This window comes from Gekko japonicus, unplaced genomic scaffold (genome assembly GCF_001447785.1).
Source record: "Gekko japonicus isolate JY-2015 unplaced genomic scaffold, Gekko_japonicus_V1.1 scaffold948, whole genome shotgun sequence".
Lineage (NCBI taxonomy): Eukaryota > Metazoa > Chordata > Lepidosauria > Squamata > Gekkonidae > Gekko > Gekko japonicus.
In genome coordinates, this window is record NW_015161978.1 from 497,437 (window position 1) to 510,908 (window position 13,472).

General features: G+C 38.8%; 1 protein-coding gene across 2 annotated transcripts in view; it reads right to left on the reverse strand.

Moving 5' to 3' along the window:
• ZNF521 (zinc finger protein 521) overlaps positions 1-13,472 on the reverse strand; it is a 407,243-nt gene that overhangs the window by 354,058 nt on the left and 39,713 nt on the right. The window lies entirely within an intron of this gene.

The following is a 13,472-nucleotide window of genomic DNA, read 5'->3' on the forward strand; positions in this document are numbered from 1 at the left end:
TTATCAAATACTTTTTTTCCGTTTTCAGTGTTTTTAATCTCTTAGGTATTTTGTTTTTAAATATATTTAGAAGAGGACAGCAAAAGGTAAGATTAATTGATACTGAATGTAAGCTTACATTCAAATAAAATTTAAAGTTGACAGAAATTCAAAATGTACATTGGTTAAAAGTATAGCAACTTCTAAAAAATGTATGTCTTCTGAGAGTATGCCAATATTATTATCCAAAATATCTGTTCTATAGGTGAACCATTGTGCTCAGTTATCAAGATACGATGCCAGAAATACCACATAAAAAGGAAATCAGAAAAGAACTTCAGATTTACTTTTTGGAGCTAAAAATCTAGCCCAGAAAGCCTTTTCATTATCACAAACTGCACAAGATATAATACAGTTTACCATGTGTGCAGCATTCATACATAGATAATTCCCAACACAGCCATGTTTCCAGAGCAAGCACCATGTATTGAAATGAGAGAAGGCTGAATGGGGGCATGGATGTATTTCTCATTCTCTTTAAAGACCTTACATGCTGCCTCCACATACTCCCAGCACATGTACGAGGTGTGAGGACAGTCATATGGTCGCTAAACTGTTATCAGTTCATGTTTGCATATTCAAGGGTATTTATGCTATGAGTTTTCTTCAAGAGTGGCACAAATATGACAAACAAGTAGTACTGCCAGGTTTAGAGTAACTCATTCCAGATGGTGGTGCTTCTTTGTTAAATCCAAAAGGGAACTCACAGTGAAGAGCCCAACATGGGCTGTCATGCACCTAAGGGAGTGTTGCAAACATTCCCTTTAATACATTACTAACATGTGCCTTGAGCAATGTTCCCTCTAAGCTGTGGAGTCTTGCGAGCAAAAATTCTATTTTGTGAGCTACTAGCATTAAAGTTGTGAGCGAGTGGTTTGGCTACTGCATAAATTAGTTTGTTCTGGAGCCTTCCTTACTGAGCTAAGACAAAAATGTGTGAGCTGGAGGCTAAAAAGCTGTGAGCTAGCTCACACTGACTCAGCTTAGAGGGAACACTGGTCTTGAGCTACTTAGGTGGCTGAGCATGCATTCAACTTGCAGCACTTGTTTGCCATGGCCAAAGCTACTCTGAGAAGAAGAAAAAAAGGGACATCCTGAAATGTTTTCAGAATTTTTATAGATAGACTTTACCTGAAATAAAGATTATAATCTTTTCCTAAGATTTGCAGAGAAGACTGGGATAATCTTTCATGTATAAATGCAGTTGCCCCAAGACAAGCATAACTGGATGTGAGCATTTGCTTTGAAGAGGTCAAGAGGGACCATCCACATTGAATTGTTCATTTGTCCTTTTGAAAGACAACAATTTCCACACATCACAAAACTGGTCCTGGGAGCCCCTTTTCTAGTTTGATTTTGGGATGCAACTTTGATTCCTAAGAAAACACTGAGAAATAAGCAGCTAAAACAAACAAAAGGAGGAAGGAAATACCAGAACAACAACAAAAAGCTTCGGGGGGGGGGGAGCATACTCCGTCCATGCCCCAGGATACTACTTATTTATTTACTGAATTGCATCAACATATATGGCAGTTTTGAGAGTAACACCAACAAAAAAGATCCCTGCCAGGACAAGTTTACAGCCTAAATTTTAGCAGTGTGGGAGACAATAGAGGGAGGCTAGGCAACCTCCCTGCCAGAAGAAACATTAAAGCAAATTAAGGGATTGAAAAAGGAATGAATGCTCTTGGAATCCTGTGTGTGTGCAAAAAAAAAAACTGTATTAAGAAATAAAGTAATTAGCATGCATCTCCCCCCCCAAGATAAAAGGCAACGAAACATACAGCAACTATGAGATTTATATTTTGAATGCTAAGAGCTAAAACTTTTTCCCCAATTATATACCTGTTGTACAAGTTTTTGTGAAAAAAATGCAACTGCATTTTCTCCAGGTGAACTGATCTCTGTCACCTGGAGATAAGCTATAACCCAGGAGATCTCCAGCTACCACCTGGAGGTTGGCAACCCTAGTGGAGAGGGAGCTCACAAGGTCACAAGGCTAGGTTCCTAAAACTGTTTTGGCCTGTTCAGAGACCTTACCTCCTGTTAATCTCACAGGGTTCTCATGGTTCTCAGTTGAAACAAAACATGAATAATTGTGGGAAACTTTAGGATTCTATGTCCCATGCATGCCAATGTCTTCTACATAAAGCACATGGGCAACTGGAGCAAGTGTCATTTAATGATAACTCATGAAAGCATGTTTACATATGTAGACACCAGTTGTCCCCTGACTGCCAATCAAAAGAATAACAAGGCTTTCAAGTCTAATAGAACTAGAGGTATTTTCCTAAGAAGCCTCAGTTCACATTATACAGCTGATTACCTATAAAGCCTTAAACAGCTTGGGACCAGAGTCCTTAACGGAGCAATCTGTTCCCCAATGGACCTGTCTGTCAGTTAATACCTACCACAGAAGCCCTGCTGTAATGTCAGAGAAAGTGAGGGGACATCAAAGACAGGGCCATTTCTGTCGTGTCCCCTTGATGTGGAATCTTTCTCCAGAGTAATTTACTGGATAAAGAGTTTGTAGAGTTTTAGGTGACAGGTCAAAACACTTTGGTTTTCCTAGACTTTACTTGTTTTGTATTTGAGGGAGAGGTGTCCTTGCCCTACTATTGACGCTGCTGGTGGAGGAAAGTGCTGTCAAGTCGCAGTTGACTTACAGTGACCCCTCTAGGGTTCTCAAGGCAATAAATGTTCAGAGGTGATTTGCCACTGCCTGCCTCCATGTCACACCTCTGGCATTCCTTGGAGGTCTCCCATCCAAATACTAGCCAGAGCTGACCCTGCTTCGCTTTCAATATCTGATGAAATCAGGCTAGTCTGGGCTATCCAGGTCAGGGACTACGTTAGGACTACATTTCTTTTATTTTAAGTCTTGATTTTTAAATATTCTTTTAGAAACTTTTCAATTATTTTTTGAACTTGGTACATGGCTTAGTCTCTAGCCCATTCCATGACTTTACATGATTTTTATTGTTTTATGGTCTGTTTTTATATGTAGTTGGAACTTGGGAGTCTTGGGAGCGTTGTGGGGCAGAAACATCGTATATAAACTTATACAAACTCTTCCCCAAAACAGTTTTTCCCCCTGTTCTCTTAAGCAACAAATTCAATGAACATGGCTCTGAATACCAACCTTTTATTAAGCACGAGAACAGAAGAATACTGGCTACTGAAAAATGGATAAATCACAACATGAGGATGAAGGATAGACACTAATGTTGTTGTGTCTGCAACACAGTTTAAAACCAGAACTCAAAGAGCAAACGTTTTTGATGCTCTGGAATGTTTTCAGGCTGAAGGGTGGGATTAATCTAAGGCTCTGCATACTTTAAGAAGTTCAGATATTTTAGGGCTTGTCGCAAAGGTGACTTATTTTACTCTTTCAAAGAAGTTATATGTTAAGCAGTAGTTCTGTAGTGACTTATTAAAGTGCACTTAACACACATAGGCTGAACTTTGCTTTCATCAAAAGAAGGTAAATAATCAAAATCTGCTGTTCCCACTTTTCCTTTCGTTAACTTTTACATCTGGTAGAGGGGCTCACATTATGTTTGAAAAACCTGACCCTTCCTGTGCCTTCTCCACATGAGTCACCCAAGCCTCCTCTAGTCATTAAACTGGACTTCCCGCTGGAATGAAGCAGTAAAAACAAATGAGACACACCATTTCCATTCAGAGTTAGAAAAGCAAGGAGAAAGAGAGAAGACATTTCTGCAAACTATTATTTACAGGGGGGGGGGATTAAATTGCAAGAACCACAGTTTCCTTGAGGTTGACATACTGCCAGTCTGCTATGTTATTTTATGTGCAGGTATTTTAGCAGACATTTAGTGGGCATTTAGCTATTACACAACAATGATTTTTCAGAATATCCATAAAAATATTAAGACGGTGTGAGCAGGTGAATCAAATGCAGATAAATGGCTTATCACAGCAAGGTCTACTAGATTATTTTACATCAAGATACACAGAGATTCATGAGCCTGTTACCAAAGGATTCTACAGTCCTAAACGTCACCCAGTTCAATGAGACCAGTCTGAGGATGTGACTGACTGGGTAACAAATCAATTATTTACATTCCTTTATCTTCCTTTTTCTGGAAAAATTACACACTGTAATACTATGGGGTGAATATTTATTTATTCAGGATAATTCAATGATGCCTCTTTAGACATGGGACATAATCAGCATAAAAACTATTCATAAAACAGATTTCAGACCAGATGCATTAAAAAGCCGATAAGATAAACCACTAATTCAGTATCAAGCAGGAAAAAACAAAGTTAAAGGTTCTATTATTTGAAGATTAATGCTCCATATGTTTCATGAAGCACAAATCATTTCCTAAAATCTGTAATTTATATTTTTACATCTCAATTCTTCCTCAACCTTTCATTTCTGCCGTCTTGTTCCATCATAGCAGCCAATGTCACCCCCAGAAAATACTGGACAGACGGAGGACAAAACTGAAGTAAGTAACAGGGCTACAGATATAACCTTAATATAAAACGTAAGTATTATAGTTCCAAATGTGTCTGCCAGCACTATGCCAAAGAAGACTGCTGTCCCCATATATTTCTTGGTCTCACTGCACAATGCACAGAGGAAACCAAGTGTCTTTAAACTTCAAGGAGTTCTCACTGCAATGTGGAGAAAGAAAGATTCAGAGATTATGGAATAATCATCTCCAAATCGATCAATTTTCCCCTGAAGGTAAAACTGAAAGAAATAAAAAGTTGAACAGTTCCAGCTACAATGCTTGAAGTTTAAAAGAGAAGTACCCCCAGGGCACATTGTGGAATGATCCCTATCTCCTTCTCCTGGTGCTTATTAATAGGTCAGAGATCTCTGTTACATTCGCACCATTCCCAGGTGATATCCCCAACTAAGGATGGTGACCTTTTAGTCCAAATAAAGAATTAAGAACATGAAGTTCTGCTTCTTTAAACAAAGTTTTCTTCCATCATCAGCCATTTTGGTATCAGACTGCAGATTTGTTAAAAGATCTCTGTATCATCTCTACAGGCCTGTTGACAACAGAAGATATACCAACCATAAATGAACCATATTTCTGCCTAAATTAGCCACGGTTTCACCCCTTTGTACACATGCGGGCTGTTATGATTACAAAATGCTATAAGAGACACTAACCATAGTCTAGAGGTACACACAAGCATCCACAGGAATTACAGAATACAGGCATCCACAGGAATTATGTAATGATTATTCTTTACAACAACTCTGTTTCTGCCCAAACTGCCAACAGTTATTAAGACTCCCCAAGAGTTGAAAAGCAGTCTTAGGGTTTAACATGACATTTGCTTAAAGGAAAACAAAACAATATGGAATAAGGAAGAACCTACCCTAGCTCCAGAGAATAATTTGTACGCACCAGAGGCAATTTCCCATAAATAACACTCATGACAAATTCCAAAATTGCGTTTTTTAAAATTCAAGCAGCAAATATTTTCTGTCCCACATATGTAAATCCTACTATGTAATTTTGCATCATTTAATGTGTCATGTTAACACTTCTGCTTCAGTTCTGTTTGTTTAAGATTTCTGGTTGGTTCTAGAACTCTAATCCTACTGCATTGTTCACTGAATGTCCCATCCTGTTGATTGCACCGACTTACTCTCTGTAATTTGCCTTGAGTCCCAGTGAGAAAGATGGAATATAAATACCATCAATAAATAAAACATAAAAATAGTCTTATCTATATCTATCAGGGTTGTTGTACTGCAAATCACTCATGTTGGATGGACTAACTGTGGGGTACAAGGCATAGACAAACATCAGACCTTGTACATGGTTCGGGCTTGTACGTGATATATTTGCCTTCTTTTCGTAACATTATTTAAAAGTTACTTTGGCCACCAAATGAGGAGCACTCACTGGAGAAGACCCTGATGCTGGGAAAGATTGAAGGAAGAAGAAGAAGGTGATGGCAAAGGATGAGATGGTTAGACAGTGTTATCGATGCAAAAAATATGAAATTAAGCAAACTCCAGAGCATGACAGACGACAGGAGGGCCTGGCATGGACTCGACTGTGTGACTGAACAGCAACATTGTTTCAATATTTAAACAATATTAATTTAAATTTGAATCAGAATATTTTCTGAAAACTTGTAATTCAGATTTTCCCAGAAAACCCACATCACTGGGCAGTAGTTGAAAGTAGTGCAGTAGGTAGAGATGTGAAGGCATGTGGAAAAACACACAAATAAAGCCCTGAACAATTGGGGGGGGGAGGTGGACCTTTTGTCCCCCAAGGGACTCTAAATTACATGGGCTTAGCAGAGGTTAGTATAGTTTGCAGCTCAATCGTTCTCTCACACACAAATTGGATATGTTGATAATTTCTTGTTGAAAACTAAACCATTGGTGCTTCTAAGATGTAAATGATGTCTATTACATTGTTAAACCAGTAAAATCACTTTAGGATTGATAAGAAGGCAAGTATTGCATATATTTCTCAAATTTTTCCAATATTTTGGAGGGTTTTATTGAGGGGGAGATTTTTTCCCCTATGGCTTCAAAATTTCCAGAAATTGTCATATAAGTGGGATGCATATATCTTGTAGATCACAACCCTAAAATGTTCCAGCTTGAATTTGCCCCATTTTTTTTTAGTTTCACAGCAACTTTAGAGCCAATGCATGGCTATATTTCAATGATACCACAATTAGTAGAAAATTAATTGTCCTTCCATCTCCCTTAAATAATTCCCAGAAAAATAGCATGACTTTGTTCTTAGTTCCCCTAAAGCCTCCACCCTCTGCATAATGTTTGATATTGTGCATAATATCCAAAGGTAAAGCTATCTCATTCCACTTCTCTGAGAATCTCAACCACATTATGTAGCTACTCCAGTAATGTATTGTAACTGCATTTTGTAATAGATAGTCATCATAGTATGAACACCATCACGTAATTTGTAAGACCTCTGCTGTTTTAAAATATTACTATGAATTATTGTATTATACTTTACAGTACTTTTATTATGCAAGGGTTTTATAATTTATCTGAATTTGTTCTCACAACTGTCCCATAAGATATCTCACTCTTATTCCATTTTAAAGACTGTCTGCAAGAAAGCAGTTTACCCAGCACTCAGGGAAACCACAGCTGAGCTGGAATTTGAACCCACATCCAAAACAATCCAGTGCACCACACACATTATAATTTTCATACACTATAATTTTACATGATATCAAAAGCAATAGTAGTTGATTGAAGTTGGGAATTCAGTGGCTAAAATCACTTTTTTCCCACGGAAATGGTGAGTGTGCATAGATTTAATTTCTTAGACAATGAAGTATCTGTTTTTATACTGCAATGGAGAGACACACACACCTTCAAAACCTCATATTCCAAGGCAATTGTCTCTTTATTCTCAGATAACAAATTCCGGGGGGGGGGCCGGGGGGGGCAGAAGGAAAAAACCTCAAAGAATTCTCTGGCACCATAAAGATTAAACACATTTATTGTGGCATAACCTTTCATGCACTAGAGCCCACTTTGTCAAATTCCTCAGCAGTCACATGATGTACTAAGGAAAAAACCTGCATACAGTGAGCAGGAGAAAGGAATACATTCACAAATCCAAGGGAAAAAATCATCAATATTCCTTGAGTGTTTTAAGTAGCATCAACGAAATATGCCTAAAGATTCTTTTCCCCTGAAAAAGGAAAGCATCAGTCTTCAAAGAATAATACATCACAATTCTCTCACACCTGTCTGAAGGTTTGAGTCTCAGTTTGTTTTTTCTGTAGGACAATGGGACCAAAGGCCATGAAATGCAAGCAGTAGGAATACATCTGTCACATTTCTACACAGAACCTGACATATATCAGGGAATGATGTAGACACGAAGTGATGGACCTACAGCCCTCTTACATTTCATAGCCTTTTGGTCCTAAGATTTATAAACTTTTTACTCTGTGTGTATGTGTTTATGTACCTGTTTATGAACTGCCAACTGAGAATAACACTTCATGCAGCTGATGCTCTAGTCTAAAAGATATTCACAGTGTCAATGGATTTAGAATGGTATAAGGATTGCACTGTAAACAAGGATACATCTTGTTATTTGTTAAGGTAGTAAATGGCTCATTGCTCTAAATTAAAACCTGAGCTAAAATACATTAGAAAACCATAAACACAACAATCAAAACATTGGGCAGAAAGGATGGACCACTGAGGGAACACCACACAAAACAAAAAAGTCTTCCCCCGCTGGGGGAAGATGGCAACAAAAGGAGAGAGACAAATCTCCCTGGGGAAATAGTTCCAGAGTTTGGGTGCCACTACCGAGAAAGCCCTCTCTTGTGTTGGCACCTGCCTAATGTCAGAAGGGAGTGGCACTCAAAGCAGGGTCTTGGAAGATGACTTTAGTAGTCATGCAGGTTCATAAAAGAGTAAAAGGTCCTTCAGGTAGGTTGGTCGCAACAGCTTTAAAGGAGAACACCAGCACCTTGCCCAGAAACAGACTGACAGCCAGTGAAGATGGGCCAAGACTGAAGTTATACGGTCCCTACAACCCACTCCAGTCAACATTTTGGCTACAGCATTCTGCATCAGTTGAAGTTTCCAAACACTTTTCAAGGGAAACTCCACATGGAGTGCCTTGCAGTGATCTATTTAACTAGGGCTTGCACCACAGTGGCCAGATCTTTTTCTGCCCCAAGAAAGGCTGCAGCTGGCTGTCAAAGCTGGTAAAAGGCAATCCTGACCATAGCTGCCAGCTGCTTATCCAACCGTAGGCCTTGGGTTCAAGAGCTCCCCCATACTACGGACCTGTTCCTTCAAGGGGAGTGCAACCCCATCCAGAATGGGAGATGCCTTAAATCTCAGGTCAGACTTTCTGCTCATCAGCATTACTTCTGTCTTGTCAAGATTACGCTTCAGTTTATTAGCACGCATCCCCTCCAGGACTGCCTCCAGAAATCAGTCCAGAGTTTCTGCAGCCTTTCTGGGATCAGGTGGAAGCGCAAGATAAGCTGAGTGTCACCCGCATATTTGTGACAGTCTAGCCCAAATCTCCAGATGACCTCACCCAGCAGTTTCATGTAGAAGTTAAAGAGCATAGTGGACAAGATAGAACCTTGTGGGACCCCACAACCCAGAGGCCAAAGCACTGAGCAGCAATTCCCCAGCAAATCTAATTGTGCAAGGCAGTGACTGGTGGACTGAGCACCATGTCCCTTTGTTTTCTATTGTTTGAATAGTTCCTTTAAGTCTCTTGAATGCCTCAAGAACATAAGAAATGTGAGCCATGAGTAGAGGTGACATAGGGAAGGCGGCATAAGGAGCAATTAAATTATTAGAAGCATCTTCACAAGATCCTAAAAATCTCCCTTGGATTTCAGCAAACAACTGGGGTGAAAGCTGAAAAATACATTATAATAGTAAAGCAGAAAATATGAAGGAAAACCTGTTGTACAATTTCTGTTTGCAAGGATAGGCAAGAAACTTAATTTGCCTTATACAATTCTTTGTAACATGCATGAGGTAGGTTCTTAAGAGCTGTGTAAGCAGATTTCTAAAGCCAAAATATAGTTCAACCATGCTTTTGCCACATAATCACTCTCTCAATGCATAAACCTACATATTCTTGTCAATATCATCTTACAGAGATGGACTTTAGAGCTTGGAAATATCTGGAACTACAGCCTAATGTCTCAATCCTGACCTAGTCTCATTCACAATAAAAACACAACTCAGCAGTGTGTTTCCATGGGTGTAATAACTTCTACCTGTAGAGTGTGACTGTCACAGCTCCCATCAGCCCCTGAACACTAGCTCCTAGGAAAGAAGGGACCTCCAACAGCAGGATTTCAGAGGCCATTTGGGGCTGTAGAGTGAAAAAGAATTACAAAAGTTGTGCTCCACAGGTGCAAGTCATTTTGCCTGTGGAAGCACACCACTGAATCCATCCCAGTAAAACTTCCAACCATATAATTCAGAGCTCCATAGGAGCCTACCTCCTTATTTCCACTGCTGGGGCATGTTTTAAGTAAAGAATCCAGACTGCATGGAAATCCCAGAGGGATGGAGCCAATGGCATGTTTCCATGGGCCTACATTCACAATAAAGGCATTATTAGGCATTTAGCTCACAATCCATAGTTAAGCATGATTAAAGCCACTGACACCAGTGGAATTAAAACCAAGCTTAAAGTGCTGACTTTCGTCTACAAACTGAAGCCATTCTCTTTCTACACTGAAATAATTCAGGAGTATTGTAATTTGCCTAAGTAATGGTATCTTCCTAAGCACTGCTACACCCATTGTTTTCAGAAGGGTGTATGTGCTTAGGATGCGTTGCAAGTTTTCTTCTAGTTTTCATTTTATTGTTGGACTGCAACAGGATAAAGATATATTGAAAATGAGCTCCAGTTAAGAGCATGCATGTTAGCATGTTGCTATTTCCTCACTTTTGTAAGGGCTTCTATCTCCATCCCTCCCACAATCTTAACACCATATTACAAGAGGATGACTAAACTCCCACCTATGATGTAGTATTTGAAAATGCAAGTCAGAAAAAAGCCATCGTATACATGTCAAACCCCATGTGCATTCCTAATACAGTTTCTAGGCAGGGACAGTTACACAAAAGTCATATCTACATTAATAGATCTTCCTTTCATGTAACAGTTCCAAACCAAAATCAAATTGTGAGTAAGATCAGAAAATTAAGAGCTGGTCAGATATTAATGTCTTCTTGTAGCTTGGGAGAGATTGGCAATAGGCCATGGTCTCACCCATTTCTTTTTCCTTACTGTGTCAAAAGTGGACTGAACCAGGAGAGCCCTCAAACACAGGATCTCTCTTGACCCACTTTAAAAAGGCTTTTAATTTTTGAACAGAAGGGAAGTGCACAAAGACAGTAATATCTGAACAGAGCCCGTGTTTGAATGAATATGGGATCATGAATGTACACTGAAGTCCCTTAAATTCATTCAGTTTGCAGAAAAGATGAGCATGCCTCCAAAATTCATAAAAATCAGTGCCTGGTACAAGCAATATCATCTTTGGAATAAGTGGTACCTAATAAATCTATACTTAGATTACTGGATCAAATTAGCTTGGCATCATTGTGCTTACTTTTAAAAAAGCATGGTGGAGCAATCTGAACCAAAACTAAATTTAGTAGCATAAATGTAGCAGCCTGATTTAATCACCTGGAATTTTGGGAACATGCGTTTCTAAGGTTCCCATCCATTATCTGCTTTATTTTGCACAGTTAATTGAAAAAATGAAACAATCAGAAAAATGTTTAATAAAGTTGCAACATACTGTTTCCAATACCACTACCAAACTATTTATTCATTTTATAATAGAGTCTGGCCTCTAATCATAATATCCACTGAAGACAGGATAATATCCAATATACTGGGAGTGAAGCTATTATACTCAGATACAAATAGACTCAATTCTTACAATAAGCTTCATAATCATTCTTCAGTACAAATAAATTATTGATCAAATATTTTAAAATCACCAAAATTTAAAAATGGTTATGGATTTTTTTAAATGCATATTACAAACACACACACACACACACACCTTACTTAATGTTCAGATTATTTCCAGAGAGAAAGATTAAGAACCACTGATCCTTTGGTGCTTAAAGCTTTTATTTTCCAAAACCTTTCCATTATATTTGGAATATTTTTCATTTGATTTCTACCCTCTTCTCCAGCAACCCTGACATGCCAAGCTTTTTAGGAGATTCTTTTAAAAACAGTTCTTTTTAAAATTACTCAAGTGGCAGACCCATTTTAACCCTCATTTAGCATGGCAAGTTCTGCCCTCCAGCATGACCCGGGGTGAAATGGATCAGGAGCAGTGCTCCAGGAATTTCTCCTTTTGCTTCAGTTCCCCAGTTGCGTGATATTCAGTTCATGCTGCTTGCAGTCACTCAACTCATCACCCATTTCTAGGTGAGAAATGATAGAGAATTACAAAGGGGCGGTCAAAGAACGATTGGAGGCACAAATCGTTCTTTTGCAGAAAAGAAAAAAGTTCACCAAGGACAAGTTGTCTGATTGGAGGACATTACAAGGACAAAGCAAGAAGAGTCAATCCAGCTGCAGAAAGTAGCATCTTGCCAAACTAATCAGAAGTGCCTTAACGAAGGGTCATTTCAAGTATAAGAAAGGGCTGGACTGAAGTGGAATAGATGATTTACCCCACTGGAGTGGGACAACATTTTAATTAACAAAAAAAAAAGAATAGAGAAGACAACACAAAAATAAAATTTCATATATTCTTATATCTGTAACAAATTGTCATTATCTGTTACGTCAATTTGTCTGAGAGATTTTTCAGCACATTCTGCTGGTATTCCTTTTGCTCTTGCAGATGTCCATTCTACATAAACTAGCTGCATAATGAGTACAAACACATCCTGCATAATGAGTACAAACACATCAGACTGAATCAGCCATGTAGTTCAGTATCACCTACTCAGAATAGTTCTACAGAATACAGGGCAGAGATATTTCCCTGTCTTGTCCCTTATTCTGTTTTTAAATATGAAGGTGCCAGCAACTGAAACTGGACCTTCTTAATGAAACTATGTTTTACTACTGAGCTATAGCCTCTTCCCAAAAACATAAGCATGTAACCTCATGTTGCGACTTTGTTTCTGGAACTAAATGTACACGACAGTGCAATGTTGTAAAAGGCAGACCTGTGCTCCTTGGCTTGGACCCTAAGAACCATAGGACCTTCCAAAATGGTATGGAAAGAAGTATAGGTGAATCGAGCTATTGTCTCAATTAGGAGTGCTCACGTTATAAGTGAGGGGGCAACCTCCTGTTTCCTCCCCTTCTCATTGTGCTATTCTTTCTGTCTACACCTGTATCCTGCTATTCTTTCAAACAGAGGGGGATACAGATGGTACCTCACAACTCACAACTGTGTGAGGTACCCATGCCGTGTTATTTTACATCTATGTATCTTACTCCTATGCCATTAAAGGTATTTGACTTTGAACTGTGTGAGGTATGATATGCAGAGACATTGTGATTGGTCAAGATAACACAGTGAGCTTTATGGCAGAGTGGGGTTTATTTATTATTTATTTAAAACATTTTCCTGCTGGTTTTCCACTCATCTTAGGGTTCCCAAGGTGGTGGAGAATCAAAACCATTAAATTAAGCTTCTAAAATACAAATTAAACAAAAAACATACACAGTTATAAAGGATATACACACTAAGGAGGATCAGTGAGGAAATGCTAGATGACACAAATAAGTCTTCGCCCACTGGCAGAAGACAACAATAGAGTGGAACAGATGGATCTCCCTGGTGAGAGAATTCCATAATTTTGGTGCCATAACTTAAGAAAGTTCTTTCTCAGGTTGTCAATCATCTAGCTTTAGACAGCGAGGGCACCCAAAGAAGGACCC